Source organism: Oxyura jamaicensis, chromosome 20 (genome assembly GCF_011077185.1).
Source record: "Oxyura jamaicensis isolate SHBP4307 breed ruddy duck chromosome 20, BPBGC_Ojam_1.0, whole genome shotgun sequence".
In the NCBI taxonomy this organism is placed as follows: domain Eukaryota; kingdom Metazoa; phylum Chordata; class Aves; order Anseriformes; family Anatidae; genus Oxyura; species Oxyura jamaicensis.
Window position 1 is genome coordinate 4,467,801 of NC_048912.1, and position 10,713 is coordinate 4,478,513.

At 51.2% G+C, this 10,713-nt stretch overlaps 1 long non-coding RNA gene across 1 annotated transcript; it reads left to right on the top strand.

Moving 5' to 3' along the window:
* Positions 1-7,824: 7,824 nt before the first annotated feature.
* Positions 7,825-9,051, top strand: LOC118176996. The gene is made up of 2 exons (XR_004755627.1): positions 7,825-7,921; positions 8,395-9,051. It is a non-coding gene; the product is annotated as an uncharacterized LOC118176996 (long non-coding RNA).
* Positions 9,052-10,713: the final 1,662 nt, after the last annotated feature.

Genomic DNA, 10,713 nt, shown 5'->3' on the forward strand with positions numbered 1-10,713 from the left:
GAGAGCTGCTCTAAGCCTGGCCACTGTGTCAGCACTGTCTCAACCCACCATTAGGTGTTACAATTGTTCCTTACTGATGGGAAACAAAACGCGGCTTTGAAAAAAATATATATCCTGGTGATGTGTTTTGTTTTGCATTTCTTTGTGACAAAAGTGATTAAACTGCTAAATCACAGCTGCTTTTCTCATAAAGAAGACAAAGCATCTTTAGATCCCTACATCATTTCAAGAGTTGCAGAAAGCTCAAGGTAACCGGGAGTGATTAGATATATCTTGGTTTTATCGCTGTATCTCCTACACCCACAGGCTCCTGAGCAGGGTGTATTTGCTGTCTCATGGCTTAATAGCTTCCTGTGTTACTCATAACTTAAACACCGAGGGACAGATAAGGGATTGGGTTTGGTTTGTTTCCTTTAAGAAGAAATGAACATTAATAAATATCTCATTACCAGAAAGTATCACAGTGAAAGTACAGCGCTTTCTCCTGTTCCTGGCTCTTTAATTTTTGCTGTGGTCAAAGAACAACATGCAAACCCTGAAAAATGATCCCAGTCACACCCGGCTGAGTTTTCAATAACTGCAGGATCAGATAGGGCTGAGGGCCAGTCGTGGGAGATGATCAGATAGGGGCAGCAAACTGCTGCAGCCCTTGCTCAGCACAAAGCATCCTCTGGTGAAGCCCATTGAGATGCTGAACATTTGCAGCACCTCAGCAAGGAGACTTTCTGCTCTCCTCGCTTCAGGCGCATGCGGGACATGAGACCACCACTGGTCTGCAAGTCCTGCAGCTGTGGTGGGGAAGGGTGGTACCAAAGCCACGGTGAACACTTGGGGCAGGAATGATTTGGTGCCTGGGTTTGGATGGCAAATGATTTGGGGCAAACCGTGTTCTCCAGCCCCTTGAGAGCAGCAGTGAATAAGCAGCGTGGTGGTGCTCATGTCTGAAAGGCCCAGGTATGGGAGTTAAGAGGTCTGAAGTAGACCCCAGCTTGCATTTAACGTACAGGAATACGCTGCCAGGACTAGAGGGTGGAGAGGAAAGCTTGAGAAATAGGCAAGTGAACAAGAAAGGGTCATAAAGCAGACAAGGTCCACCTCCTAAACTGATAGAGAAGAAAAATCTCTTGATTTTTAGGCCAGTCTCCTAACACATGACTCCAGGTTTTTGAGCATGTGGGCTTGGCAATGCTGTGGATTATTTGTTACAAATGATTTACAAGGCCCTTCAGAGGGAAATAAATTTCACAGGGCAGTGCCTCCAGGGAAAATAATATGTATTTGGATGGGTGATCCATCATTCTGCATTAAACCCAGAAGCTCAACTGACATCGAAGTATACCTGATAATCTCTTATCTAAATAATTTCCCCTTGAAATCCTCCATCTGTGCAGCTTTGTGCTGTTGATGTGAGGATAAACTGTTGGGCCAGAATTTCTGTTGGGGAAGCTGGCCTAGGAGTGGCATGGTTGGGATGGAGAGCTGCTGAGTCCTCCCTGGGAGATTGCCCTCCCCTGCCTTGTTCTACGGGAGGCACTGGTGGTGCCAGGTGACCCCAGAGGGGTGGTAGAGGGGTTAGAGGTCAGCTCTGCATTTTCTGGGAATCTGGGTTCACTTTAATGCTTTTGAGGATGACCCACCTGGTCATATCTTGGCTCGTGATCTGTACCAGAGGAAGGCTGAGAGCCTCCTGCAGAGCCTCCTTGATCTGGCTTGGCCAACGGGGAGTTTTCCCCAAGCTTCAAGAGGTGGTGGTTGTCTTCATCAGACGCTTCAGCCCGCTTCACATCCTTTATTTGCAGCTCTTGGTACGGTTCATCTTAGTTAGCCATCCTGGGATGAAGTCGAGCCAAATTTTGGACTTCCAAATGGTCTTGCAGTGGTGATTTTGCAAAACTAAGAAGGATACATCAACATCCTCCCCAAACTCTTTTTTTTTTTTTTTTTTTTTTTTTTTTTCCGTCTGGTTTTACTTCACCTCTCTGGTCTCTCCATCTCTGGGGGCTGCTGGCCACGTGTAGGTCGTCATTGCTGCGTGCTGTGTGTTGGGGCAGGACAGCCCCAGCTGTGAAGAGAACAGAACCAGGAAAGGTTGTTGTGGGTCTGGATGTGAGCCCTTCGGGGGTCCTGCAGCCCCATAGCACCCTCCTGTTGTGAGTCCCTGCAGCCGTGCTGTGAAGCAGGGACACTAGAGGTGGGATATGAAGCATGCAGTGTCCTCTGGCCAACCCGCCACATGGCCTGCATGCAGCCGACTGGCTTGGGAGGGCAATGTGATGCTCGTGCTACCGAATTCAAGAAATTAATTGCTAATTATAGCAGCCACCCACAGTGTCCCCAGTAATGTAGTATCTAAGAAGGTCATGAACCCCGTGAATCACCTCTGAATCCACATGTAACTCCGGTAAAATAACAGGAAATATAGGCATACCGAGATGTCACCCCACTGCTGACTGTGCTGACAGCACGCACCGTGCTCGGTCCTTTGCCATGAGAGCAGGTTTGGATGGGACCCAACAGAGCGAACTCTCTGCAGCTACCTCTCCCCTGAGCTCAGGCTGCAGGCTTGCCTCCCTGCTCAGCTCACAGGACCGTTGGGGAGGACTTCAGAGAGCTTCCACCCAGCCCTGACAGCCGTGTTGAGCCTGGAGCTCACATCCCTCCGTCCCTCCTCGTGGAGGGGCTCCGGGCCAGAGCGCTGGGGACCCTTCCCGGGGCGGCTCGCTGCCACTGACACAGTTTCTGTGCCGGCACCGCAGGTGGTGGCAGGGCACGGCTGCCGGTAAGCAGCATCAATACAGCCTCTCAGATGTGGTTATTTTGTTTTTCTCCCTTCTTTTTTCTTTTTTCCCTCCTGGGGGAAAGTTGCGAATTTGGGTGCGCCATGAGAAAGGGGCAGCCCAGGGTGCACGACAGAGCGCGGGTGCCTGTGTGGCTGCAGGGACCGGCTGTGTGCTGTGCCGCAGGTGGTGGGCACCGGAGCTGTATCTTAGCCCCCCTGTGTCTGGCCCCATTTTGGGCAAGCCCCTCTGCCCCCCGTGCTCGCCCCTGAGCCCCACTGCCCTGCACCCGTGGTGCTGCCTGGCTCCCAGGCTCCCTCCATCCCTACCAGGAGCCCCTCGCCCCCTGCCAGCTCCTCCCAGCTTCTCCCCACTGCTCTCTTATCACCCCCCAAAACACTGCCCCCCCTCATTTCTCCCTCTCCCTGCTTCCTAAAGCCCTGTCTTGGCTCTCCCACTCCTCCCTGCCCCTTGCTCAGTGGCAGGTTGTGTGAAATCCAGCAAAACCCGGGAGTTTGGGGAGGGCTGAAGGGATCTGCAAATTTGCTTTGAATATAGCAGCATGTTTTGGCTAAAGGGAACAGGAGAACATTTTGAAAATGTCAAAATATTGTGTTTAGGCATTTTTTAAACAAAATGTTTCACTTGGTAGTTGACAAAAATTAAAAAAAATAAAAATAAAAAAAAACGGTTCAAAGTCTCCAAAGCAAAACCATCCGATGTGTGTTTGGAGATGGCACCTGCACGTGAGCTCAAACTACAAAGGCACGCCAGCAGGTTTCGAATGATGCCCAGGCACTGCATGGGAGTTTCTCTGGGGGAAGTCAAAATGTTTCCACGGGAGTCAAAACATTTTCAGATTTTTGGCCCTGCTTCACTGGGAAAAAAAAAAAAAAAAAAAAAAAAAAAAACAACAACAAAAAAACACCTGTCCTTGCAGGGCTTGAATCAAGGACCCTCCTTCTCTGTGGCTGCCTCACTTTGGCTTCTCATCCCATAGGATGGCATCCCGCAGGATGAAGAAGCCACAGGAAATCTCTTTGTGTCTGTTTGCTCCAGGCCATGGTCTGCCCTGCACTTTCTGTAGGTTTTTCCCAAGCAATTTCTTTGGGTTTTCCAAGCCTTTCATATTCCATACTCTGCCTGGCTCTCTGGTCCCTGTTCTTCCCATCCTCTTGAGCACTGCCGATTCCTGTGGTTGTGGTCCAGCTCCCCACCATCACTCTTCTAAAAAGCCTCAGGACAACACACATCCCATTTTTTTTCTGCTTTTCTGAGGTGACAAAGCGCTGCAGTCGTGCCAGCTGCCTATTTGTCTTTCTGCCATCTGTCTGTCAGTCCCCCGCTGAGCTTTTAAACCCAATGACTGATTCCCAGCCAAGTTGCCCAAAGCCTTGGAGGCGCAAAGTCCTGACAAGCGCAGGGCCCGGCGTTTTGCCCTGCGTTTCTGCCCATAATGACGTGTGGTGACCGAACCCCGGGGCAGGATGGAGCCCCGCAGGGCGTCCCCTCCGGCCTCACGTCCCCGGGGCTGGGGGGTGCACGGCTGCTGCAGCTCAGCCCGTTTTTGAAGTGAACGCCCAGCCCTTGAAGCAAAACCCACAGCCTCTCCGTGCACCTTGCGGGGAGGTCAGGACTGGGACAATAAAGGTGAAACCTCTGCGGTGGGGTGAGCGAAGGTCAAGTTTTGCCAAGTTTGGCTGCTAGAATTACAAATATTACAAGCCTAGTTTAATAGTCACCAGACTGTAAAGACCTGCAAATGTTTATCCCGTCTCCAGTGTTGTTCAGGGGGTTCAGTGGTTTGGCAGATCACATTCTGATGAACTGCAGCTCGCCCTTGGACTGTGGTGATGTGACAGGAGTTTTGAGCATGAATCCCTATGCAAACAGCCCCCCTGTGTTACCTGTCGATACACCTGGTCCTTGGAATTCCTGAACTGTCCAGTGATCTTCATGATACCCAGTATTTTTCTTATAGCTGCAGCTCCTGAAGCTGCAAGTGTACCTAAAATCCATCTGCAGCCGAAGAAAAAAATCCAGTAGAGCTTGGCGAATGTTTTTGCACAAAACTCTCTGGTGGTAACAGAATCTTAAATTTTTGGTTGATCAGAAGTGCAGCTTTTTTGTGAACTAGAATGGTTCATTCCTAAAGCATCCAAGCTGGCATGCACCACAAAGACTCATTTTCTTTCTGCATCACCTCTGTGTCATGATGTTTGCAGAGAAAAGCACAAACTGATCTGGATGTAGTTTAAAGGCTCGGAACCCAGAAGATGACAAGAAGAAGCCCGCTGCATGCATAGATATGAAAAATGTTCATGCAGATACCTCTCAGCAGCAATCAGAGGTAGACCATATGAAGTTTATTATCATCTTTGATTAATAAGGTTAATTACTTGGCATGAAGATATCCAGACTAATGTGCTGTGGTTTGAAAGATATCTTTTAATTTCTCAGGCTTGACTTGTATCACCTCTCCCGAGCTTCTGCTGTGGAGCAGAAGGGAGCTGAGATGTTCCTGCCACGGGGGGAGGTCTGCAATGTCTGGGAGAGGGCCAGAGCCCCTCTGCCTGCTCCACATCCACCACATCTCTTCTTGCTGGATGTGCCCTCTGCCTCAGTCCCCTGCCAGGAGTGCCTGGTGCTGGTGAGCTCCCCAGAGGAGCTGGGCAAAGCCTTTGAGCTCAGCCCCGACCCCATCGCACCAGCCCAAAAAACCCTTGCACACACTTAGTGCAGAGCTCCAGGATCGGGGGAGGGGGGTTCACTCTTTTGACAGTCCTGCAAAGCAGGGGACAGGGCAAAGGACTCCAAAAATGCCACCTCAGGACATTGAGGAGGAGATGGCCAGGGCACATCTCAGTGTGCGTACAATAACAGGACGAAAAGAGCAAACACAGCCCTGGCACCAGGCGGGTACAGCAAGGAAGGCAGCGCTGCCCTGGGGTATGGAGCTGCCCGGGGTGTGCTGTCCTTGTCACACCACGGGTAAGGGGAGAAGCTGTGCAGAGGAAAGTTGGCCCAGAGATGATGTCCTCTGCTCACACTTCAGCTTGCATTGTCCAGGCTTGGGGGACGTGAACACTTGTGCCCAAATCTGCCTCCGGTGCTGCCACATCCCTGGCTGCAAGCTGATGTTGGGGCTGGGGTGGGGTGTTCCCCCAGAAAAGAGCCCAACAAATAGCCAAGGGAGCCTCAGCATCTCTGCAGGAATCACCCCAAACTAGCTTAATGTCAGGAAAACACTGCAAGGAAGAGGTTTAGGGATACGAGGTCAGTTCTGGCTTTGGACTTAGTGTGAGAACTGTGGGGATGGGCTTGGAGGTCTTAGCACAGCGCCGTCTCTGTGTGGTCATGAGTCGTAAAGTCCAGCTTGGAAGGGAGCCCAAGGGTCTTTACCAATTTAGTTCCGTGGCAAAAATATTAAGAGATTCACGCCGATGTCTGAAAAAGTTTAATAGGGGAGAAAAAGAATAATTAAAACCAAGTGTTTGGAAATTGAAATTTGACCTGTCTAGCCAGGATGTGCTGGGTGAAGAGAGGGCTCTGAATATGCCCTCCCACCAGAGTCTTCTTTCTTTTTCTCTTTTTCTTTTTCTTTTTCTTTTTTTTTTTTCTTTTTCTTTTTCTTTCTTCTTTTCCTTTTCCTTTTCATTCACTTTCATTTGTTTTCTTTCTTTACTACATTTTTTCTTTTTTCTTTTTTTTTTTCTCTCCCTTCCCTTCCCTTCCCTTCCCTTCCCTTCCCTTCCCTTCCCTTCCCTTCCCTTCCCTTCCCTTCCCTTCCCTTCCCTCCCCACTCTCATTCTGAAAACATTAAATACTACCTCACCACAATGCTATTTGCCCTGAATTTCACAGGAAAAGGTGTTTTTGTTTTGTTTTGTTTTGTTTCAGCATTATAAGCTCAGGCCAGAATTGCTGCCAGTTTTGACATCCTGCTTCCCAGGGTTTACCCAGAAGGCGACTCTTGCAGTTCGGGCAGTGAGAGGGGACTGGCATGGCAGGGTGCATGGCGGTGATGCAAGACGTGCATAGTGTCATATATGTGTCATATATGTGTCATATATAAATGTGTGTCCATATAAAAATGTGTCCATATATAAATAAGTGTCCGTATATAAATAAACGAACAAATATAAATATAAACAAATACGAACACATATAAATATAAATATATATGTGTCCGTATCTAAGTAAACGAACAAATTCAGGGATATACATGTATCTATCTGTACCAACACCCTCTACGCCACTCGTGCCGCCACCCACCGAGTCGCACGGCCGGGGGTTCGCCTGTGCACCACTAGAGGCCAGTGTGCGCCTTAAATCTGGAGCCCGCTGGATTACCGCCCGCTGGGAGGACAGCGCTGCCCGCAGGAGGGGTCTTGTGGCACTGGGGGTGCTGGCCGGGACCCAGGAGGCGGCTGCCCAGCATCAGCAGCGTGTCGGGATGGGGAAAACCTTCCAGCCTTGGGTCCTGTGTCATCCCGGAAACTTTTTGCGAGATCCTGGAGCACTGTCACAGCCGGAGCCTGGGCTTGGGACCTGCCGCAGCGTTCCCAACCCTTCCCACCAGCCGTGCTCGGCTGTGGAGCTCCAGGCTGGAGATGGGTGGACAGCTGCCCGCCTGCTGCTCTGGCTGCGCCCTAAATGCCAAGTTCTGGACGGCCCCAAAAAGTAAAGTCAGCTTCTGAGGCCGTTGTGACACATGGCTGAAGTTAAGATGGAGAGTTTCACGTTCGGCAGCAGCTTTCATCCTGACATTGCCAGCAGCAAACCGAAGCACCTTGCTCCCTACAAGTCCATTTTGAAGCAATAACAGAACCTTTATTTTTACCAATTCTCAGGATGAAACGTGCAGCTTTTTAAAATATGTCCTGTGATGAGTGCATCTGAGCTGGAGCTCCCTGCCAGCCCCAGGCCGCTCGGGGTCCCAGGTCGGTGGTGGGAGGCGTGGGCAGCGATTGCCTCCTTAATGCAGCTGTGTTTGGGGAGCTCCTCCTTCACAGCTGATAGCACATCAAACCTTGTTTATTGCTCAGCTGCTTTCATTTTTGGGAGATCAGGCTTCCAAAATGTTTTCTTTCCTCCTCTTAGGAATGTTTTTATCTTCCCATTCACAACCTCTTTGCTAGAAGGTATTCTGCTTACTCAGAAACAAGCATCTTCACTGGGCTGCCCCAGGGCAGCTGATGGCAGGGAAGGCCCGGGGTGCAGTACAGCCCCGTGATGCAGCTGCCTGCACGGGGTCAGGTAGGTGTACACCACCCGGCATTCTCCTCATGCCAAGCTGGGGCTTGCCACCTACAGCTCTGGAGTCCCCAGGGGACCCTGGTTTGTTTAACCCAGGACATTCCAGCTGGGAAATATCAGGCTTCATGAGCCACTGCTGGGCCCCTCATGCCTGGTGGCACAGCTGCGGGGGAGATCCGCTGGGTCCTGGGGGATCTGCAGGGCATCACCCCGGCACGCTCTGCAGGACTGGCCTTGTCAGCCTGCACTCTTCTCCTGGTGCAGGAAGGGATGTTGTCTCTACGTGGCGGTAGGGTGGCAGCCTGAGGAGCAGGTAGAGGTGTTCCTCTGCCTTCACCCAATGTCTGTCCTCTTGCAGGATCTGCCACGGTGCTGTTCCTGTGAGCTCCTGTGTTGTGGAAGGAGCTCAGAGCTGCATTAACACGGGACAACCAGGCAATCCCTTCCTCATCCTCTCCCAGAGACCCACTGAGGAAAGATGCCCAAGAGCCCCACGTGGGACATGCAGACCTCTGCCCTCCCGTGCTCCCCCCAACCCACCTGGGAGCACGGAGCCAGCACAGGAGCTGCGACCTGGCAGGACAGGCAGGGAGCACCACTGAGAAGAAACATCACTAAACCCACCTCGCTTTCCACCCCCAGTCCCAAAGCACGGTCCCACACCCCACCCAGGCCTACACCAGCGCTGCAGGAAGGTGCTGGACCCCGCTGGGTGTCCCGGAGCGGTGCTGGCACGCAGGGGTTAGCCGGGGCTGTCCTTCCGTGCACAGCTCTGCATCCAGCCTGCTGGAATTTGCTGACAGGGTTGGCACTGGGAATTCGTGCACTGCATTGTGTTAGGAAAATAAGGGCATGAAATATATTTAGTCTCTCATTTTAGAGTTGTCTCTGACATCTAAGTTAAATAAAATGTTCCTGAGGTCATTAAAAATCAGAAATAGTACAAGATTTGGGTTTACCATAGTTTCAGAATGAATCAGGTTTCTGAACTTGTTTTAATCTGTATAATTGCTTTTCTGTATACGGTAACCTTTAGAAAATGAGTTTAATAATTAGTCATCTCAGCCTAGTTAGAGACAACATCCTGCCCTCAGTTCAGTCTTATTTTCAGCAACAACAACAAAAAAAACAATGCCAAAGTGAATTCTTCACCAGAGCTGGAAACATGGTTTCAGGCTCCATGTGCAGCAGGTAAAATAATTCATGTGTTAAACTTCCTAGGAACCTGGAAGCTTAGCAGTGCTCATCTTGGCCTCCAGGGAGATGGCTTTTTCCTCTTCCTCTGCAAGAGGAACTGGAAGTGGAAAATGTCAGGTTGCAGCACCAGCACAGAGCCTGAGAGCAGCGCCAGGAGGGGCTGTCACTGGGGCTGAAATGGGGACCTCGGGCCCAGACCCCTCGTTTGCAGGACGGCAGGGCTGGGCAGAAGCTGGGCTCGGTTTCTGACTCCTTTGGTCCCGTGCCCAGTGCCTGCATCCAGGGAGCACATTTAGGGACAGAGGCACGAGGGCTGGCGCTCTCAGGGGACAGAGATGGAGGAGACAGCTTTCACAACTACGTACTGAGAGGAGCTCTTTTAACCTGGGAGCAGAGAAATAAAGACAGTTCTGGCTGGGCAGACCTTTCACAGATCAGCTCAGCCCCTGAGCACCTTTCACTCCACGACTCACCCCCTGGGGCCAGTCCTTGGCCGGGTGCAGTCTCCTCGCCAGCAGGTGCTGGAAGGGTGATGCCTGCCCCATGCTGCTGCTGTCCGGGACTGCCGGGCACTTCTGACACCATGTCAGTAGTGTGGTAGAAAACATGGAATCAGGGAAAGTGTGGGAGTGAGAGAAAAATACTGCCAGGTACTTCACCATCCAGCACGAGCTTTTCCCTCTGCATTGCCTTGTGCTTTATTTAGTTTAAATTTCAAAAGTGATGGACCTGCCACTGTTTCCCTGGAGAGATTATTTCAACAACTGCTAGATCTCACTCTGGGAAATGCTTCCTGCTACTCACCTCACATTTTCCCTTTCTTAACTTACCTCATTATTCCCAGCTCTAACCCTGTGGCTGATAGCCATCCCGGCCCTCCCTGCTGACAGAGCCCCTGCTTGGATTTGCAGGAGCTTTTGGAATTCGTGGGCCAGCTCATTCCCACTGAAGTCAGTGGTTTCAGTGGTGTGCAGGGCAACAGTAAGTGCTCTGGGCACTCTCCAGGTCTCCAGGTCTCTGGAGAGACCTTCTTGGTCATCCTGTTCCTCTTGGAGGAACTGCAGCCCCATGCTGCTCACCTGTTGCATCCAGAAATGCATTAACCCCACCCTGGGCTCTCCGGGCTCCCACTCCCAGCCCTGCCAGCCCCCAGCCACCCACTGCAATCAGTGGTACAGCTCACATCTGCAGTGGGATGAGGCTGCGATCCCGCTAACGTGCTCATCTTTTGATCAGGAGCACTCAGAGCTTCAATGTTTCTTGCAGACGGCTGAGGATGTGTTTTGCTAAAGCAAACTGCAGTTACACTTAGTGTTTTCAATTGAGCCTGACATGTTGCCTCTAGAAGGAGGAGATGCTCTGTGCTGCGGGTTCTGCAGCACAGGCAGCCCCTCCAGCCCCTGCCCTGTCCCCCTGCAGCTCCCCAGGCTGACGGAGGCAACAGGCTCTTTACTTTCCTTTCTGAGGAAAGGAAACCAGA